At 44.4% G+C, this 21,909-nt stretch overlaps 4 non-coding genes across 4 annotated transcripts; all 4 read right to left on the bottom strand.

Annotated features, from left to right (window-relative positions):
* Positions 1-15,905: 15,905 nt before the first annotated feature.
* TRNAA-CGC (transfer RNA alanine (anticodon CGC)) lies at positions 15,906-15,977 on the bottom strand. The gene has a single exon. It is a non-coding gene; the product is annotated as a tRNA-Ala (tRNA).
* A 1,542-nt stretch (positions 15,978-17,519) lies between these two features.
* Positions 17,520-17,591, bottom strand: TRNAA-CGC (transfer RNA alanine (anticodon CGC)). Its single transcript has one exon. It is a non-coding gene; the product is annotated as a tRNA-Ala (tRNA).
* Positions 17,592-19,101: 1,510 nt separating this feature from the next.
* TRNAA-CGC (transfer RNA alanine (anticodon CGC)) lies at positions 19,102-19,173 on the bottom strand. Its single transcript has one exon. It is a non-coding gene; the product is annotated as a tRNA-Ala (tRNA).
* Positions 19,174-21,176: 2,003 nt separating this feature from the next.
* TRNAA-CGC (transfer RNA alanine (anticodon CGC)) lies at positions 21,177-21,248 on the bottom strand. Its single transcript has one exon. It is a non-coding gene; the product is annotated as a tRNA-Ala (tRNA).
* Positions 21,249-21,909: the final 661 nt, after the last annotated feature.

Genomic DNA, 21,909 nt, shown 5'->3' with positions numbered 1-21,909 from the left:
AATTGGGGGTCTTGTGGAAATCGGGAAGTACAGATACCGTGGTTCCGATATTCGTAGTGATGGCTTTACACACACTTCGAAAAAAAAAAGGAGGGGGAAGGGAGGTTATGGGAGTGAAGATGTTACACAAAAAAAAGGTAAAAGTTACAGAGGCGATGTTTACAGGGACTCTAAAACTCTTATAGAGATACAGGAAAGTGTTAAGCATAGTTTATTTTTTGAAGTTAGTCCGGTCACTGAGCGATGCTGAAATGTTTTAAGTATATATTTAGAAAAAAGACAGCTGAAAGAGGTGGGAAAACAGTTATCTGGGAAACAGTTAAATGAGAACACTCGACTGAACCAGTCAAACAGGACTGAGGGTTTTATACGAAGTCCAGAATGCTGGAAGACTGGAGGCAATGTCTGGAACAAAGGGTCAGGCAGGGCAGTTCATGGTTTGCTTGAGACTATTATGGATGGAAAACGCGAGGTCTTCAGCACCCCATCTTCTTTTTAAGAAAATGGAAGGGGTGTGGGGGAGGATTTCAGCCTTTTGCCCCTTGGAGTAAGTTGAAATCTCCCAAGTTGAAGATCTAAGTTTATAGATGAGGGATTGATAAAGCCTTTTCTTAGTTTTAAAAGAGTTCATAAAAAGTTTGGAAAAGTTATGAGAGCTGGAGGCCAAGCAGGAGAATACAGTGGTAGATGAGATACAGATCGTAAACCAGTTGGGGGTATATCACTTTGTTAGTGCTGGAATGAACGTAGATTTCTCCCTCAAAATGGAAAATCGTAAATATGATGGTTAGAGATGTGAAGGAGAAGGGTCACTGAATTCATCATGAGAGACAGTTTGGGGGGGAGGGGGTCTCTCAAAAACAAGCGAGATATGAGGAGAGATGCGTGACTGATGGTGTTCAGCGGTGGAGAATCTGTTAGAGAGATAATGAATGCTGATGACAGTGAATGGAGAATATCATGTCAACTAGAGAGAGAGGATTTGGGATAGATACTACTGCTGCTGTTGCCTTAACCACGCCCTCCCATTGGCAGCAGATACTGGAGGATTTTCGGGAATTCATGATAAGATATAGTCATGATAAGGAATGGGATAATAACTAGAAGGATGTTCAGTATCATATGTAATTGATAATGTGATAACCAATAGCATGTTCAGTATTAGACGTCAATAACAATGTAACAGCCATTAGCATGTTCAGTATTAGACGTCAATAACAATGTAACAGCCATTAGCATGTTCAGTATTAGACGTCAATAACAATGTAACATCCAATAGCATGTTTCAGGCAACTGTAAAATCGGCAAAAGACATAAGTCAAGCCCACCAAAAAAACTTTAAAAGAGCTTCCGTGGTGTAATGGTCATCGATCATAAATCACTCGGGCGTAGGTTCGAACCCTGGATCGGGTATTTTGGTCGATGATAAAATGGGTACCTGGCTCAGGTGTATATATATATATATATATATATATATATATATATATATATATATATATATATATATATTTTTTTTTTTTTTTTTTTTTTTTTTATACTTTGTCGCTGTCTCCCGCGTTTGCGAGGTAGCGCAAGGAAACAGACGAAAGAAATGGCCCAACCCCCCCCCCCCCCATACACATGTACATACACACGTCCACACACGCAAATATACATACCTACACAGCTTTCCATGGTTTACCCCAGACGCTTCACATGCCTCGCTTCAATCCACTGACAGCACGTCAACCCCTGTATACCACATGACTCCAATTCACTCTATTTCTTGCCCTCCTTTCACCCTCCTGCATGTTCAGGCCCCGATCACACAAAATCTTTTTCACTCCATCTTTCCACCTCCAATTTGGTCTCCCTCTTCTCCTCGTTCCCTCCACCTCCGACACATATATCCTCTTGGTCAATCTCTCCTCACTCATTCTCTCCATGTGCCCAAACCATTTCAAAACACCCTCTTCTGCTCTCTCAACCACGCTCATTTTATTTCCACACATCTCTCTTACCCTTACGTTACTTACTCGATCAAACCACCTCACACCACACATTGTCCTCAAACATCTCATTTCCAGCACATCCATCCTCCTGCGCACATCTCTATCCATAGCCCACGCCTCGCAACCATACAACATTGTTGGAACCACTATTCCCTCAAACATACCCATTTTTGCTTTCCGAGATAATGTTCTCGACTTCCACACATTTTTCAAGGCTCCCAAAATTTTCGCCCCCTCCCCCACCCTATGATCCACTTCCGCTTCCATGGTTCCATCCGCTGACAGATCCACTCCCAGATATCTAAAACACTTCACTTCCTCCAGTTTTTCTCCATTCAAACTCACCTCCCAATTGACTTGACCCTCACCCCTACTGTACCTAATAACCTTGCTCTTATTCACATTTACTCTCAACTTTCTTCTTCCACACACTTTACCAAACTCAGTCACCAGCTTCTGCAGTTTCTCACATGAATCAGCCACCAGCGCTGTATCATCAGCGAACAACAACTGACTCACTTCCCAAGCTCTCTCATCCCCAACAGACTTCATACTTGCCCCTCTTTCCAGGACTCTTGCATTTACCTCCCTTACAACCCCATCCATAAACAAATTAAACAACCATGGAGACATCACACACCCCTGCCGCAAACCTACATTCACTGAGAACCAATCACTTTCCTCTCTTCCTACACGTACACATGCCTTACATCCTCGATAAAAACTTTTCACTGCTTCTAACAACTTGCCTCCCACACCATATATTCTTAATACCTTCCACAGAGCATCTCTATCAACTCTATCATATGCCTTCTCCAGATCCATAAATGCTACATACAAATCCATTTGCTTTTCTAAGTATTTCTCACATACATTCTTCAAAGCAAACACCTGATCCACACATCCTCTACCACTTCTGAAACCGCACTGCTCTTCCCCAATCTGATGCTCTGTACATGCCTTCACCCTCTCAATCAATACCCTCCCATATAATTTACCAGGAATACTCAACAAACTTATACCTCTGTAATTTGAGCACTCACTCTTATCCCCTTTGCCTTTGTACAATGGCACTATGCACGCATTCCGCCAATCCTCAGGCACCTCACCATGAGTCATACATACATTAAATAACCTTACCAACCAGTCAACAATACAGTCACCCCCTTTCTTAATAAATTCCACTGCAATACCATCCAAACCTGCTGCCTTGCCGGCTTTCATCTTCCGCAAAGCTTTTACTACCTCTTCTATATACTATATACTATATACTATATATATATATATATATATATATATAGCGTTAATGCGATGACCTTGATTAGGATCTCAGCTTCCCGTTCCATCTCAGCTCACATAAAAAAGATAGATAAAACCATGTGGAATAAGTGAGGATAAACATAGCCATAAAGAATTAGATTTAGATGACTTTTGTAGCCAGAAAATCATCGAGATAGACCAAAGGATTATCTTACTACACCTGTATTCTCTGCTCGGGGAAGCTGAACCAGAGCCACAAGTTAAATGTCGATCCTGTTTCCTCCCCACGACCAAAAATCAAATCGACATTGATCCAAGGTCGACTGGGTTTCGGTGTGGTAACCTCAGTGGTCCGTCATCTTTGAATTCGCGGTGCTCAATTTCCTGCCTGGAGCCGGGAGCGGCGAGCCTGGGTAATGACAGATCCCTGGTAACTGGGCAACCCGCTGGGGTATTTCCCTGGGGGTGTTCGTCACCCAGAAGTGTTCGGCCGATCCGAAGCCAGGGGCGGCTATTGCAAGGCTGAGGGAATGTGTGAGGGTTGTAATGGTGGCTAGTGGCATAATGTGTATATATATATATATATATATATATATATATATATATATATATATATATATATATATGTCTTGGACAATCGCATGTTTACCAAATGACGTCTTACCTTCATCTCTTCGATGTATATCAGCTGACTTATATTTCTCTCTTGTGCCTCCCCTGATGATGTGATTATTACACGAAAGTGCACTTGGGAACTTATCGTGTTTCATTATTCCCGTGGACTCATAGGAATATATATATATATATATATATATATATATATATATATATATATATATATATATATATATATATATATATAGACCTTTTTAAAGCAGATTCATCCATCTAACTCACCCGTCTCGTCAGCAAGCAAGAGACGTAAGTGCGTAAATAGAACGTCCATCTATTCACACACACACACACACACAAACACACACACACACACGTCTTCGTGGTGTGGTGGTCCGTGCGTCAACACAGGGCCAACAGCCGCGCGGTTTCGAAACCCGAGGCGCGATTGTCGACCCACAACACACCCCAGGTGTTCATTCTCACCCTTTCGGGGCTGGTTGATTAATGGGTACGTTGCCTAGGCTGGTGTGTGTGTGTGTGTGTGTGTGTGTGTGTGTGCTTGAAATATGTGGGTAAATCACACCCTGGGCCATTGTTTATGGGATGCGTCTGGCGCCTCACAGTATCCACGGGTCAATATATTACCGCGGTCAATCAAGGGTCATTATATACTCTTCTGTCACTCGAGGTCTCGCTGTGGGTAGTGATTTACGTCTTTGTATTAATCTCTCTTATTTACATGAAGGTCATTATAATCTGTCGTATGATTAATGCTGGGTCATGTAAATCAAGTTCAGTTACGAGACATACACATGACCTAGGAACTTATATATATATATATATATATATATATATATATATATATATATATTGGGACCTTAGATTTGCATAAGTTATCATTTTTCAACCATTACATGTCCAGATCCCACAGTTTTGTGATGTACGTTCATATAATGCGATTTAGTATGACATACGACACTAGTATAGCTACGAGGATTTCACACAGGTGCCACGAGATGAATGCAAGTTTATGATATAGGACTCGCGTTTGAAAGAAAGTGATATAAATCATTTTCAAATAATCATACAAGGCTGGTTCACCAGTGTACTTAAGAATGCGATGTATTAATAGGAAACAAAATACATTGAAGTCCAATATATTTAGAATATCCGTTTTTTTCCCCATCGAAGAATAACTTATTATCTTTTTCTTGATATTTGAGGACATCCTACGCATGTATAACGTAAAGGGAAAATGCGTATCATATGTCGACATAAATCTTGCGTTGGCCATAGATCATTACGCATGTCTCCCTCACCTGGTCTTCCTCCATGGCCACCATCCAACATAGGCGCGAGGTTGGAAAAAAGGTGGGCGTATAAGATCAACATCAATTCCTTTCCCACTGTCTATCAAGAGACGTTCAATACAATGATCCTCTTCCCACTCTCTCTCTCTAAAGCATCTGTACCTCAGTGTGACAGTTTACGGAAATGGTGCTATACCTCGCCACCATCCCTTCCTACTGAATGATATCCCTCTCCCCCAAGGTTGCAGTTCGGCACCACTGTCGCATCGAGTCCCATCCCAGCCACTTTAAACATTATAACAATAGCCAGTGGTCTTCCCCCCTCCCCGCATGTACTAACCCCCACTGCGTACAGTCTGTGAATTTTCTTTGCATATTTTCAGCATTTGGCTGGAGCTATTTCAAAAAACCACTTAGTATTATTATGATAATTATCATTAATATCATTATTATTACTTATTATTATCATCATTCTTCTTCTCCTTCTTCCTCTTCTTCTTCTTCTTCTTCTTCTTATTATTATTATTATTATTGTTATTATCATTATTATTATTATTGTTATCATCATTATTACCATTATTATCATCACTATTATCATTATTACTATTATTATTCTCATTATCGTTATTATTATCATTATTATTATTATTATTATTACTATTATTTCGTAATTGTCTGCCATTTGTTCGGAAATTCCCATCACTAATGTATTTCGAGATAATGCCGTTATCATTGTAACTTTTTTTCTTTCTCTTTTTCGCTCGTCTATAAATACACGAAAACACTTTCCCCCTCAAGAATGCATTTACAATACGTTCCCGTCACTTTCCTCAGAGAGTTAATGGAAGAAGCACAATAGATTCTTATTATAATCTTCTCAAGACGTTTTACAAGCATCTCTCTCTCTCTCTCTCTCTCTCTCTCTCTCTCTCTCTCTCTCTCTCTCTCTCTCTGTAACGTCAAACGTTGCTGTAAGCTCACGGGTAAAACCCCCTCTCTCGTCATCTCCTTATATCTGTGTGTGTGTGTGTGTGTGTGTGTGGGATTTTTGGATAACGTATCACTTGTGGGGGGGAAAAATATGTATATATAAATACTATCTTGTATCTGCCGGACTTCCCAGTTCGATACGTCGACGAGCGAGTAAACAGAATGTGTGTGTGCGTGTGTGTGTGTGTGTGAGAGAGAGAGAGAGAGAGAGAGAGAGAGAGAGAGAGAGAGAGAGAGAGAGAGAGAGAGAGAGAGAGAGAGAGAGAGACGCTTGGGAACTCGAGCCTTGGCTACACAGATGTTCTTTAGAGGGCGGGTGGGTGGGTGGGTGGGTGGGTGGGTGGGTGGGTGGTGGGTGGGTGGTGGGTGGGTGGGTGGGTGGTGGGTGGGTGGGTGGAAGACAATTATGAAAGTCTTGACGTCACTGGGAATCTAAGAGCCAGCCTCAGAGGAGGAGGAGGAGGGGGAAGAGTCAGCCCTGAGAAGGAAGAGGAGGAGGAGGAGATAGAGGAGGAGGAGGAAGAGCCAGCCCAGAGGAGGAGGAGGAGCCAGTCCAGAGGAGGAGGAGGGGGTATAGTCGGAAGAGTCGGCCGTGAGAAGGAAGAAGAAGAAGAGGAGAGGGAGGAGGAGGAGGAGGAAGACCTCGTGTATCTCACCTCACAGACCCCCTCCCAGATAAATGGTCTTCCACGTAAGACACTTGAGAACTTGGGAGTGGATATGCAAATGTTCCCAGACGCCAGGGAATTAAGTCGTGGGTCTTATGAATGCTTAGACGAACAAGATGGTCGTGAGAAAAAGGCCATGTCTTCGGACTTCCCAACCACATCAACCCTCCAGATAATGATGGTGTGACACATGAATAGCCAGAGGGAATACAGCCAAACTTCTGAATAAGAAAGAGAGAAAAAGAACATTCAGTGACTTAGAGAGAGAGAGAGAGAGAGAGAGAGAGAGAGAGAGAGAGAGAGAGAGAGAGAGAGAGAGAGAGAGAGAGAGACGAGACCTCGACTTCATCAAAAGGGGCCCAGTAGGTATGCACTTGAATGAGCCAAAAGGAAAGGGGTTGTGTGGGAGGCTCCCGACCACACCACACTGTTTGTGTGTATATGTGTGTGTGTGTGTGTGTGTGTGTGTGTGTGTGTGTGTGGAGGAGGTGGACGTCCAAGCACGCCAGTGACTGCCGGGGAAAAAAAAACAACCTTCCTCCTCCTCCTCCTCCTCCACCTCCACACCTTCATCTTCCACTTGAGGAAACCTTATAGTCTGTCACGGTCTGAGACGGCCCACACCCAAGCTAGGTCGCAGGCCACTAAGGTTTCTGGGAGCCCACTCGATAGGAACAGGTGCTGAACGTGTTGGGGGGAGGATGTGAGGAGGAGACGTGGGAAGAGAGTCATGGGAATTGTAATGGGGGTTGAGGGGGGGAACCGGTGTGTCTATTAATAGCAACAAGGACACATTCTGTGACGTCACTGGCCCGCCTACTGGGCGCCTGGTGACGTCACATCGTCAGGCTTGAAGTAATTGTTGTGTTGACTGTGTGTGTGTGTGTGTGTGTGTGTGTGTGTTGCAGTGTATTATGACCATTTATAAAGACTGTATCATAACTACAGAATGACCTGGCACTGGGTAAACGACAAACCAACCCTGTCTTGTTTCGAGGTGGTTCTCGGGACTCTGGGGCTTTGAACCAACCAATTAACTGCTTGGGGTCATTCGAGTCGTTAGGGTCAAAGATTGACCAACACAACTTCTTGAAAGATATTCCCTCAACCCCTTCTTCACTTGTTGGAGGTCAACCTCCGATCGTATACACACACACTCGCTCTATAGATGTGGCCCCATCACTGAAGTCTTGTCTCGCACATTCAAGGATCAAAGTACCTTGTTGTGACGTATGTACCAAAGTACCTTGTAGTGACGTATGTACCAAAGTACCTTGTAGTGACGTATGTACCAAAGTACCTTGTACTGACGTATGTACGAAGCCGGGGTGGATGTTGGAGGGTTAAGAGGCCAGGGGGTTGGTCTATCTAGAGTAGATATAAGGTAGCTGAAAAGGTACATCTAAACTATCGTATTTCCATGGGATTTTAAAGTGTTCGATCTGGTTCTTTCTTCAGCCCTTAATGACGGTGTTAGATGATATAGTTCACGTATAGTCATGATATAGGTCTCCTATAGTAATGATATAGTTCTCCTATAGTAGTGCCCAAGATAGAATTAGATTTCCTAACTAGATCTAGTGACATTCTAGACTCATATTCTAGTGCTTATGAATTGACCATTCTGCTCCAGTGTTTGTCACATCATCTATTGGGAATTCCCTCTTTGTAGACATACATGGAACGAGCTATACAGTCGTGGAACCCGTCTCAGATCCCCTTGCATTTGTATCATCTAGTCTTCTAACTTTGGTTTCATTTACTCCCTGTGATCAACTCGTGTTCCGTGAGGTACCTCAGCTATGAAGAATTGCGACCTGATTTGCCCCCAAGCTCCAGTCTCGTCCAGTTTCCAGTTCTGTCCTCCTATTCTATACTTTTCTAAACACTGATCATCTATTCTATATTTACCCTCATGACCTCCTACGAATTGTACGTGGCTATTGTGTCCTTCCTTGTCCCTCTTTTTTGCATTAGTTACAGGCAGTTATCAAGTCTCCATTTATGAGATACAAAACATTTATCTTTGTATGGGATATACTATCTTTTTTCTCTTGATAACCAGCACTCTACCTTTGGCGTTTGACCTGATCTATAATGGTCGGGTCAAAGGTCAGTGGTGTCGAGCATATAGTGAAGATAAGATTGTATACAAGGTCAGTGGTGTCGAACTTATAGTGAAGATAAGTTTATATGTATCGACCCATGTGCTCCTCGTGTAGTCTAGGTCCTCATCTCGCGTTAGGTGGTCGTTTAAGAGGATGCAAGTTCACCTTTCATTCAACTGTGGGTGACCTTGTCATCTGATGGTGAAGGAAGAACTCCTCCTCCTCTGCCTCCCTAATGTAAGGCGTTGTGTGAGTAAACTCACACAACGCCTTACACCTTACACCTTACACCGCCTTACACCGTGGAAAATACCCATATTAACTCACCCTCTGTCATTGACTGGGTCACTCTGGGTCATGTTTATAATAAAAGTTATTCAACACATCGTAAGAACGCTTTGGATCTTCTTCGCGACCTATATATATATATATATATATATATATATATATATATATATATATATATATATATATATATGTGTGTGTGTGTGTGTGTGTGTATACATTCCTTACACCTGACCCCAAGTCAATCCCTTCTTCATGTCATAACCTGACCTTGCTCTGGTCAAGCCTTCTCTTCTGACCCAGAGAGTAACTTCAGCTGACCTGAAAACACCACACGTCTGACATAGGCCAAAGCCGTGATCTGGATCCACTTTGCCCTCATGTATGTATCATGAGTCAGACCACAGCACAGGACCACACAAACAGCAGCGGAACGCAGTAGAGCGTTCGTCATACAACTTAAATTACTGAACAGTACAAATTACGTTTTTAATGAGGGATATATATATATATATATATATTCCTATGAGTCCACGGGGAAAATGAAACACGATAAGTTCCCAAGTGCACTTTCGTGTCATAATCACATCATCAGGGAGACACAAGAGAGAAATATAACAGTCAGTTGATATACATCGAAGAGACGAAGCTAGGACGCCATTTGGGAAACATATACATATTAGTATGCTAATCACTCATTTCTAACCTCTTTCTCCAGTTTCCTCTTGGCATATCGCCTTCACAGGGTTACGCATGAGACTGTAGCATTACTTGTCTAAACTGTAGCATTTACCAACCTAGTTTTCCATGTAGGACTTACAAGAGTACCACTTGGTAACTCGACCCGGCGCGTATACCACCCTACGACCACTCGGCTTTTGACAAGCAGTCTTACTTCTGCTGGTGTATTTGACGGCTTTGGTGTTTCTCATAAAGATATATTCCCAATTTCAGTATTGATTTACGCGCGTCCCGTAGGAAATAATGAAGGCAAAAATGCTATTCTAAAATCTAAGACCCTTAGAGGAAAGCAGCCAGCACCACTTCTAATTCTAATGCTCTACAAATATTTCTAAAACTTGTTGATGACCATGTTAGAGCATCAGTAACGTGTATCTTTCATTACTTTCTCTGACCCAGCACACTCTTGGCCATATAATCAGTCGTGTAGATAGTGCATTGCTATAATCATCTATAGGGATGGAGTGGTCATATTCACGTGAGGAATCAGTTACAAATAGAACCTGTGGCTCCTTTATGGCATCCAGGGTTCACCCAAAATGCAAATAGAAGACTAGTAAAGAATATGCAAATAAGTGTGATTACGTTTTTTAACTACTTGTTTCATTATTTTTTTGGGGGGGACGTCAATACACAGCAAATTTGCGAGACTCACACATCTTCAACGACCTCAAACGACCTCGAAAAAGGACCCCAGTGGTCAATGGTGCGGATTGAATTCCTTCATATTCCTCCACGAGATGTTCCCCTGGACCTCGAGTTTACATATGTAGTATAACTCTGGGTCTAAATGTGTGATAGGGTAGTCCTGGAAAACCCCCTGATCACCGCCACCTGTTGCCTCCCACGACCAAACCATGTACGCCCGCGACCAAAACACCTGTTCTAGGATGAGCCAATGGCAGCACAGAGATTTAGGAAGCCTAACCATGCCATATGTAACGTCGTTGTATAGCCACACACACACACAATGTATATTGACGTCTATGAATGTCAGTTACTAATCTTCGAATTGACTTGCCATAGACTTTCTGTGATATAACGAAGCTTATGAAATTCATTTTATGTCCCTTGCTGTCGAAGGACATCATAAGGTTTCCTTCAACAGATTCTTATAAATCAATCATTATTATCATAATAGTAATCATGGTTATTAAAGTTATCAATATTTTTTTTTTCATGCTTGATTGCCTGTTTCTCCGTTAGCGAGGTAGCGCCAGGAACAAACGCAGAAAGGACCACATCCGCTCACATCTGTACATGAACTGTCATGTGTAATACACCGAAACCACAGCTCCCTCTTCATAACCCGGCCCTACAGACCTTGCCATGGTTTACCTTGGACGCTTCACATGCTCTGGTTCTCTCGTTAAGTCCACTGACAGCACGTCGACCCCAGCATACCGTATCGTTCCAATTCACTCTATCCCGTGCATGCCTTTCACACTACTGCATGTTCAGGCTCTGATCGCTCAAAATCTTTTTCACTCCATCCTTCCACCTCCAATTTGGTATTTTGCTTCTCTTTGATCCATCCACCTCTAACACGTATATCTCTTTGTCAATCTCTCCGCACTCATTTTCTCCCTATGTCCAAACCATTTCAACACACCCTCTTCTGTTCTCTCAACCACATATTTTCAATCAACATTTTCCCATACAACTTTTACCAGGTATACTCAACAAACTTGTACCTCTTCAGTTTGAACACACCTCTATCCCCCTTTCCTTTATACATTGGCATTATACATGCAGTCCGCCAATCCTCAGGCAATTCGCCATAATTCATAAATACATTGAATATCCTTACCAACCAATCAACAACACAATCAACCCCTTTCTTAATAGATTCACCTGCAATACCATCCACTCCACGCGCCTTACCACGTATCATCTTACGCAAGGCTTTCTTTATCTCTTCTCTCTTCACCAAAGCACTCTCAATGACACTCTCACGCGGTATACTAACCCGACTCAAACACCCTACATTCACCACTCTGTCATCAAATATATCTAACATTCCTTCAGAAGACGCATACTGCCACCTGCTCACTTCATCACTACCTGTTATCACTTCTCATTTTGCTCCTACTCTCTTACTCATGCATATCCATCTTTTCAAACCAGATATTCCCAATCGCCAGTCCTTTTTCAGCACACAACTTCTTAAACTGTTCCATTCAAAACGGTGAATACCCCATGCGCCCAACTTATACCTTCAACTGCCGCATTACTTACCTTCCCATTTAAATCACCTATCACTAATGCCCAGTCTTTCATCAAAACTGCTGACACGCTCAATTAACTGCTCTCAGAGCATCAGCCTCACACGATCTTTCTTTTCATGGCCAGTTGCGTAAGCACTAAGCATCAACCAGCTCTTGCCATCAACTTTTCATGACCAGTTGCATAAGCACTAACCATCAACCAGCTTTCGCCATCAACTTTCAATTTTACCCACATCGGTCTAGAATTTACTTCGTCACACTTGTCACACACTCCCGCAACTCCTGCTTCAGGAGTAGTGCTACTCCTTCCTTAGCTCTTCTCCTCTCACCAACCCCTGACTTTACTCCCAGGACGTTTCTAAACCATTCTTCCTCTTTACCCTTGAGCTTTTGTTTCACTCAGAGTCAGAACATTGAGGTTTCTTTCCTTAAACATGTTAGCTAAGACGGCAATGGTACCTGAATGCCCCAATCAAGGTTCAAGCCAGTTACTCTATTGATCTATCAGCACCTATGGGAGGATGAACAGCTGAGGTGACTGTGACCGGCTGGCGTCGTCTTTCATTCTAAGAGAGAATTGCGTGATATATCCTGTTGGAATTGTGAGGATGAGAAAACTTAAACACGACAGTTGATTGAATGGAAAGAAAATATACGTTTTTTTCCAAGTATTTGTTGTCAGAGTTCGATATAAATGACCCAGTCAATAACATTTTTCTCTTATCTACTTCCATTACATTCGCAGCGAGGTTATCTTTTAGCATACCTCGTGAACTTGGCGGCCCAAAATCATTATATAATTGATTTGATATTCAACACAAAGGCACCTAATCCATACCCTATTACTACCCTATTACAGCGTAGCCTCAGAGTTTATGCCAATTACATGAACAATTTACATAGATCACGTCAATTTCCACACGTTGAATGCATGACGAATGTATGAAAGTTGTTCATAATGCATGAAAATGGGCCTTTGTTGAACGCGGGGGGACATGCTCCGACCACAGCTCAATGGTCTTGTGTCCCTCGCAGTTCCTGGTGATGGGAACTGTGTGTTCAACACTCTCTACAGAGGTACTGTGTGTGTGTGTGTGTGTGTGTGTGTGTTGCCTTTGTGGTGGTGGTGTGGTGGTTGTAGCGGCGGTGGAGGAGGAGGAGGAGGCGGTGCTGTTGGTGGGGTGTGTGTGTGTGTGGTGGTAGCGTTGGCGGAGGAGGAGGAGGAGGCGTTGCTGGTGGTGGGGTGTGTGTGTGTGTGTGTGTGTGTGGTGGTAGCGGCGGAGGAGGAGAAGGAGGCGTTGCTGGTGGTGGGGTGTGTGTGTGTGTGTGGTGGTAGCGGTGGAGGAGGAGGAGGAGGCGTTGCTGGTGGTGGGGTGTGTGTGTGTGTGTGTGGTGGTAGCGGCGGAGGAGGAGGAGGAGGCGTTGCTGGTGGTGTGTGTGTGTGTGGTGGTGGTAGCGGTGGCGGAGGAGTATGTGTGTGTGTGTGTGTGTGTGTGTGTGTGTGGTGGGGAAGGAATGTGTTGAAGGTATTTCATCATTCATTTTATCTTATGATGTATTTTTTCCTTTTTTTTTCATTTTGGTAGGCAAGTTTTGGAAGCTTATCATTGCTCGTAATGTGATTTAGTCTTGCTTTTGGCACATACATTCTTGTACTCTTTCTCCCCAGTCTTGTCTCACGGCAAAATCTAGCCGTAGGCTCTCTCTCTCTCTCTCTCACGTATTCCCATAGCACAGCCATCGTATACCGGACAAGCGCTGCCCATTGCCATGGATGTGTGGGGGAATAACTTGAATCTACTTCGAGGAATTAAGAAAACGAATCACGACCTGTCCACTTGTAGGAAATCATCTTGTGGTTACCCCACTTCCTATACCACCTTTCCGAAACACCCTTTCCCCCCCTCCCAAGGAAGGTCTGTAATCACACGAGTCACCAAACTGAATGATAGGTCCCAATAGATTCCTGCTGGTTTAGCTAACTACCACAACGAGGGCGGAGGTAGTTCGCCGCTTGTTTCTAGGCTTTTAGCCATGGTCGGCTGCTAAGGTAATTCATTACTGGTGTCTACCCTCGTCCAATCTTGTGACACCTTCGCTAGGATGAATCTGCGACCACTTACACTTCCCACGTATGTACGTGGGGAGTGTACAGTGGTTCGGGAAGGGTTCTGGATACAGCCAATTCACCAGTGCTACCTCGTACACTAAGTGTGTCGCCTCTGTGACCAAATTTAACCCAAAGCTCTTTACCGTTTCACTCGACCCCCATACCAATAGCATTGTTGTGATGTGATTATTATAACTTCTCTTCCTCGTCTATGATGAGGACACTGCCAGTTGTAATTGGTCCATTAACTATTGTAATAAGTGAACCCCCCCACCCCACCCCACCCCCTCCCCCTCACGAGTAATATGATAATTTACATTTCCTTTGCCACACATCGGATCAATATCGCTGCTATATATTACTCCAAGCGTCGTAAAAAACGGATCACACATATATATTTCAAAGCGTCGTCATAAATTGCATCGCAGGTAAATTATTATTAGTGATATTATCTTTTATTTTTCGTATTTGTAGAGAGATAACACAGTCGTATTGCTTTATTATTTAGATGGTGTTGGATACTAATGTTATATTAGGATTATGAGGGTCAATTGAGAATTCCAAGTGCGGCAGTTAGCCTACATTCAACCCAGGTGTTCATCCGCTTACTCTCTGGGCATCTCCCATCACTACAACAACCACAACCAGTGTCTACAACACAATACAGGACCCTTCACGATGCACCTACCATAAGGAAGACACGAATCACTTAACTACCCAATTGCCCTGCCCTCTCTGTACATAAACGCGCGCACACACACACACACACAACACGTATAACCTTTGATCCCGATCGGTGGACGTGGCCAGCTTCCTGGGCGCTGCAAGGAGCCTCATAAGGATAGAAAGGGAATCCTTGGAGCGAGGAAGGAAGTAAGAAAGTATATGGGAAACTAGTCAAGATTAATCCAACTTGAAGAAAGAGTCGTGTTAGAAGTAGTGGTAACCCACACATTGTGTCTCCACCCACCGTACACCCTTGTCTTCCCGGAGGTCGCTCTTCACGGCCCTGTCCTCCCACTATGCCTTCGAGGTAACGTAAGGGCATTAGTCCCTTGTCTTCCCGCAGGACGCCCCTCATAGCCCTGTCCTCCCGCTATACCTTCGAGGTAACGTAAGGGCATTGGTCCCTTGTCTTCCCGCGGGGCGCGCCTCATAGCCCTGTCCTCCCGCTCTGCCCTCGAGGTAACGTAAGGGCAATGGTCAGGGGTCTGTCATGAACACCAGTTCTCATGACAACGTTGCGTTCGACCTCCGGTCAAGAGGCGAGGTTAGACCATCCTCCCTCTCTCAGAGAGAGAGAGAGAGAGAGAGAGAGAGAGAGAGAGAGAGAGAGAGAGGCTGGTTGAGCGGGACCTCTGGGGGTGGTTGGTGCAAAGCCATCATATTGTTCGTCGTGATCCAAAGGGGGTTCTTGCCCCCCCCCCCCTTATGAAGACACTGTGGGCTGTGGGCATAACAGATGATGTTATACCGTAGATAGCTATGCGTGTGTGTGTGTGTGTGTCTGTGTAATCGCATAGTTACAGCAGGTAGCTTGCACAGGTACGGGGCGTGAGTTCTACTCTCATGGGATCTCGTCTCTTTAAAACGAGGGGCTGGAGGTGCCGGGGATTGAACCCGGGTCTTCTCACATGCGAAGCGAGCACTCTACCTCTGAGTTACACCCCCAGACACTCTACCTCTGAGTTACACCCCCAGACACTCTACCTCTGAGTTACACCCCCAGATACTCTGCCTCTCAGTTATACCCCCAGACACTCTACCTCTGAGTTACACCCCCAGACACTCTACCTCTGAGTTACACCCCCAGACACTCTACCTCTGAGTTACACCCCCAGACACACTTCCTCTGAGTTGTACCCCCAGACACTCTACCTCTGAGTTGTACCCCCAGATACTGTCTCTTTTCTCTCGTATACTTTCTTCCCTGACTTGTATCCTTACATTCTTTACGTCTTAGTTGTACCCCCAGACACACTTCCTCTGAGTTACACCCCCAGATACACTTCCTCTGAGTTACACCCCCAGATACTCTGAGTTACGCCCTCAGACACACAATATCTGGGTTATACCCCCACATACTCTGCCACCAAGGTATACTCTACACTCTGTTTCATATCCCAAGATATGTTTGTGTGTGTGTGTGTGTGTGTGTGTGTGTGTGTGTGTGTGTGTGTACCTAATTGTACTGTACTGAGAGGGAGTTTTACACTCGTGGGGCCCCCATCTCTTGTACTGTACGGGGAGGGAGTTCTACACTCGTAGGGCCTCGTCTCTTGTACTGGACGGAGAGGGAGTTCTACACTCGTGGGGCCCCCATCTCTTGTACTGTGCATGGAGGGAGTTCTACACTCGTGGGGCCCCCATCTCTTGTACTGTGCATGGAGGGAGTTCTACACTCGTGGGGCCCCCATCTCTTGTACTGTACGGGGAGGAAGTTCTACACTGGAGTTCTACACTTTCTAGGTTGTGTGTGATAGTGGAAGATATAAAAAAAAAAAGAATTGTTATAATGTTGACTATGAAGGTGATGCTAATGAAAGTAGTAGACATGTAGCGAAGTATCTATCAAGCCTATTCGTACACGTGTCTATTGAACTGCTTTCAACCACCTCACTTGGCGGATCGTTCCATAAGCTTGTTGAGGAAATATATATCGTTCGCCCACGCGTTTGTACATGGGCCACATGCATAGTGAGAGTGTATGATGTGGTGTTAGAATCATCTTCAACATCTGAAAAAGATGTTAAAGAGATTTTTGGATGGTTGGATTTAGTAACTCACATTAACGGCCTTAATGACCCACCCTGGTAGTTGATAGACTTATTGCTCAAACAGCCAACCAATGCCCGAGTTTGTATCCATTACTATGAGTGAAATTAGACGATTCAAGTCTTAGGTAACTTGTTAAATCCAGATTATCAAAGCTTTGGATCATGTTGAATGCATGTTAAATTCATCCACCTCACTTAACATTATAAAACCACGTCTTTACATCTTGTTTTAAAGCAAGTTACTTGCCCTAACTACGTCTTACGTCTTCTACAAGACCTATTCCTACGTCTTTCGAAGACCTGTTAACTATCCATATCCAATAGTATACATATGTATGTACCATGTCTTTACTCCTGTGTGTGTGTGTGTGTGTGTGTGTGTTACGGGGCGAGAGTTCTACCCTCGTGGGGTCTCGTCTCATAAAAAACGAGGGGCTGGAGGTGCCGGGGATTGAACCCGGGTCTTCTCACATGCGAAGCGAGCACTCTACCTCTGAGTTACACCCCCAGACACTCTACCTCTGAGTTACACCCCCAGACACTCTACCTCTGAGTTACACCCCCAGACACTCTACCTCTGAGTTACACCCCCAGATACTCTACCTCTGAGTTCACTCTACCTCTGAGTTACACCCCCAGACACTCTACCACTGAGTTACACCCCCAGATACTCTGCCTCTCAGTTATACCCCCAGACACTCTGCCTCTCACTTATACCCCCAGATATTCTGCCTCTTAGTTACACCCCCAGACACTCTACCTCTGAGTTACACCCCCAGACAATCTGCCTTTCAGTTATACCCCCAGATATTCTGCCTCTGAGTTACACCCCCAGACACTCTACCACTGAATTTCACTCCTATGCTCTCTATCCTGTCTACCCTTACATTCTCTACCTCTGAGTTACACCCCCAGACACTCTACTTAAGAGTTACACCCCCAGACACTCTGCCTCTTGAGTTCCATCCCCAGGTACTCTGCGTTTGAGTTACCCTGGCAGTTGACAGGCTAATTGCTCAAACAGCCAACCAGTCACCGAGTTTGTATCCATTACTATGAATGAAGTCAGACGAATCAAGTCTTAGGTAACTTGTTAAATCCAGATTATCAAAGCTTTGGATCATATTGAATGCATGTTAAATTCATCCACCTCACTTAACACTATAAAACCACGTCTTTACATCTTGTTTGAACACAAGTTACTTGCCCTAACTACGTCTTACGTCTTCTACATGACCTATTCCTACGTCTTTCGAAGACCTGTTAACTCTACACGTTATGAATCTGGTATATAAAACTTAAAAGAGTTGTGATCAGGTCACACCTCACTCCTCTCTCTTCCATAATAGGTAAATTGAAGGCATCTAGCATTTCCTTATAACCCAGTTATCGTAATTCTGGCACCATCCTCGTTGTCCGTCCTCTGGACCTTCTCTATTAGCTCTTTGTGCTTCTTCAGCTAACGGTGACCAAACTCGAGAAGCATGAATGAGTTTTAGCTTTAGAATATGAACAGCTTTCTGAATATTTCCTTAACCATATTATTGAAAGCTAATACAATATTTGCCAAGTATTGTAATATTCGCCTTCTTTACTATTCTTCTAATTTGGGACTCTGGGGACAGGTTAGAGACGATGTTAGATCCCAAGTCCCCTTCTTTTACACACACAGATCCCTAATGCATAATGATCATTTTAAGTCCTCTTTCCTCCACTCTCTCCCATCATATATACTCGGGTTGAATTTCACCAACCATGTATCATATTAACTCAGGGTCTGTTAAATTCCTCTCGTAAGTTAATGTCGTCGTGTGTGTGTGTGTGTGTGTGTGTGTGTGTGTGTGTTACGGGGATTGAGTTTTACGCTCGTGTTGTCCCGTCTCTTAAAATGGTATACATATGTATGTACCATGTCTTTACTCGTGTGTGTGTGTGTGTGTGTGTGTGTGTGTGTGTGTGTGTGTTACGGGGCGAGAGTTCTACCCTCGTGGGATCTCGTCTCATTAAAAACGAGGAGCTGGAGGTGCCGGGGATTGAACCCGGGTCTTCTCACATGCGAAGCGAGCACTCTACCTCTGAGTTACACCCCCAGACACTCTACCTCTGAGTTACACCCCCAGATACTCTGCCTCTCAGTTATACCCCCAGACACTCTACCTCTAAGTTACACCCCCAGATACTCTACCTCTGAGTTACACCCCCAGACACTCTACCTCTGAGTTACACCCCCCAGATACTCTACCTCTGAGTTACACCTCCAGACACTCTACCTCTGAGTTACACCCCCAGACACTCTACCTCTGAGTTACACCCCCAGACACTCTACCTCTGAGTTACACCCCCAGATACTCTGCCTCTCAGTTATACCCCCAGACACTCTACCTCTGAGTTACACCCCCAGATACTCTGCCTCTCAGTTATACCCCTACACACTCGACCCATGAGTTACATCCCCAGATTCTCTACCTCTGAGTTACACCCCCAGACACTCTACCTCTGAGTTACATCCCCATACACTCTACCTCTGAGTTACACCCCAGATACTCTGCCTCTCAGTTATACCCCTACACACTCGACCCATGAGTTACACCCCCAGATACTCTACCTCTGAGTTACACCCCCAGATACACTACCTCTGAGTTACACCCCCAGATACTCTGCCTCTCAGTTATACCCCCAGACACTCTACCTCTAAGTTACACCCCCAGATACTCTACCTCTGAGTTACACCCCCAGACACTCTACCTCTGAGTTACACCCCCCAGATACTCTACCTCTGAGTTACACCTCCAGACACTCTACCTCTGAGTTACACCCCCAGACACTCTACCTCTGAGTTACACCCCCAGACACTCTACCTCTGAGTTACACCCCCAGATACTCTGCCTCTCAGTTATACCCCCAGACACTCTACCTCTGAGTTACACCCCCAGATACTCTGCCTCTCAGTTATACCCCCAGATATTCTGCCTCTCAGTTATACCCCTACACACTCGACCCATGAGTTACATCCCCAGATTCTCTACCTCTGAGTTACACCCCCAGACACTCTACCTCTGAGTTACATCCCCATACACTCTACCTCTGAGTTACACCCCAGATACTCTGCCTCTCAGTTATACCCCTACACACTCGACCCATGAGTTACACCCCCAGATACTCTACCTCTGAGTTACACCCCCAGATACTCTACCTCTGAGTTACACCCCCAGACACTCTACCTCTGAGTTACACCACCAGACTCTCTACCTCTAAACTAAACCCCCAGATACTCTACCTATGAGTCACATCCTTAGACACGTGTGTGTGTGTGTGTGTGTGTGTGTGTGTGTGTGTGTGTGTGTAATTACGTATTTGTAATGACCATGTTGCACTTTACGGGGAGGGAGTTCTATACACTAGTGGACCCCCCTTGTCTTGAACTCTCCCTAGTGTCTCACAACATGTTACACTCCTGTATATTATCCACATACATCGTTTTCTCTTTTCATTCCATTCATCATACGCCCTTATACCATTAATGTATTTTCTTTTCATCGTTTTGAAACAAGTTTCTTTGCTTCATGTCATGTCTTTTAGTTACCCCATCAATACGTCTTTGGAGGAACTGGTCACTGTCCACAACATCATCTGTTGTGAAACATTAAAGGGTTATGATTAGGTCACCCCTCGCTCGTCTCTCTTCCATAGAGGACAAGTCTAAGGCCCCCCCCTTTTTTTTCAGCCTTTCCCCTGAGGCTCACGTCTTCTGTATCTGATCATGTCATGTTGTCCTTTCTTTAAACCTTCTCTATTTCCTCTTCTTCTTTTTCATTAGCCGCGCAGTCTAGCTTTTGGCGTTCCATGCTGGATATGACCGAACTCTCTTGTTCGCTCGTCCATATATTTGAACGCTGTTCTAAACATTTGTCTTGTGTACTGCTCTCGTAATGTTGATGTCTGACGACTTGGACCATGTCAGCTCTCATGTTCCTCATACACACACACACACACACACACACACACACACACACACGTTGTGTATGTGTGTGTGTGTGTGTTACGGGGCGAGAGTTCTACCCTCGTGGGGTCTCGTCTCTTTAAAACGAGGAGCTGGAGGTGCCGGGGATTGAACCCGGGTCTTCTCACATGCGAAGCGAGCACTCTACCTCTGAGTTACACCCCCAGATACTCTACCTCTGAGTTACACCCCCAGATACTATGCCTCTCAGGTATACCCCCAGATATTCTGCCTCTGAGTTACACCCCCAGACACTCTACCTCTGAGTTACACCCCCAGACACTCTGCCTCTCAGTTATACCCCCAAACACTCGACCTTTGAGTCACACCCCCAGACACTCTGCCTCTGAGTTACACCCCCAGATACTCTGCCTGTCAGTTACACCCCCAGACACTCTACCTTTGAGTTACACCCCCAGACACTCTGCCTCTGAGTTACACCCCCAGACACTCATGTTTTGATTAGTTTCTAAACCCACACATGCATTTCTTAAAGAAGTAGCCAGCATCAACATACACAATAAGATGGCAATTAGAATGGCCAGTTTTTCTTTGTTTCGAACAAATATTTTTCTGTTGAGAACTGGTAACTTGATTGCCAGAGACGATTGCCAGTCATAGAACTAGACTGAAATACGAAGGTGTCACACACACACACACACACACACACACACACACACACACACACACACACACACACACTATACGATTAATGTTCTGAGGTCTATTTACGATGCGATAATTGGCTACAGTGATTTCATGGCTAATGACCCAGTATTGTCGCAATACATGGCACTTCTACGAATCTTCGCGCACACACACACAC

Source organism: Panulirus ornatus, chromosome 18, assembly GCF_036320965.1.
Source record: "Panulirus ornatus isolate Po-2019 chromosome 18, ASM3632096v1, whole genome shotgun sequence".
NCBI lineage: Eukaryota > Metazoa > Arthropoda > Malacostraca > Decapoda > Palinuridae > Panulirus > Panulirus ornatus.
This window is presented reverse-complemented; position numbering and strand designations above follow the sequence as displayed.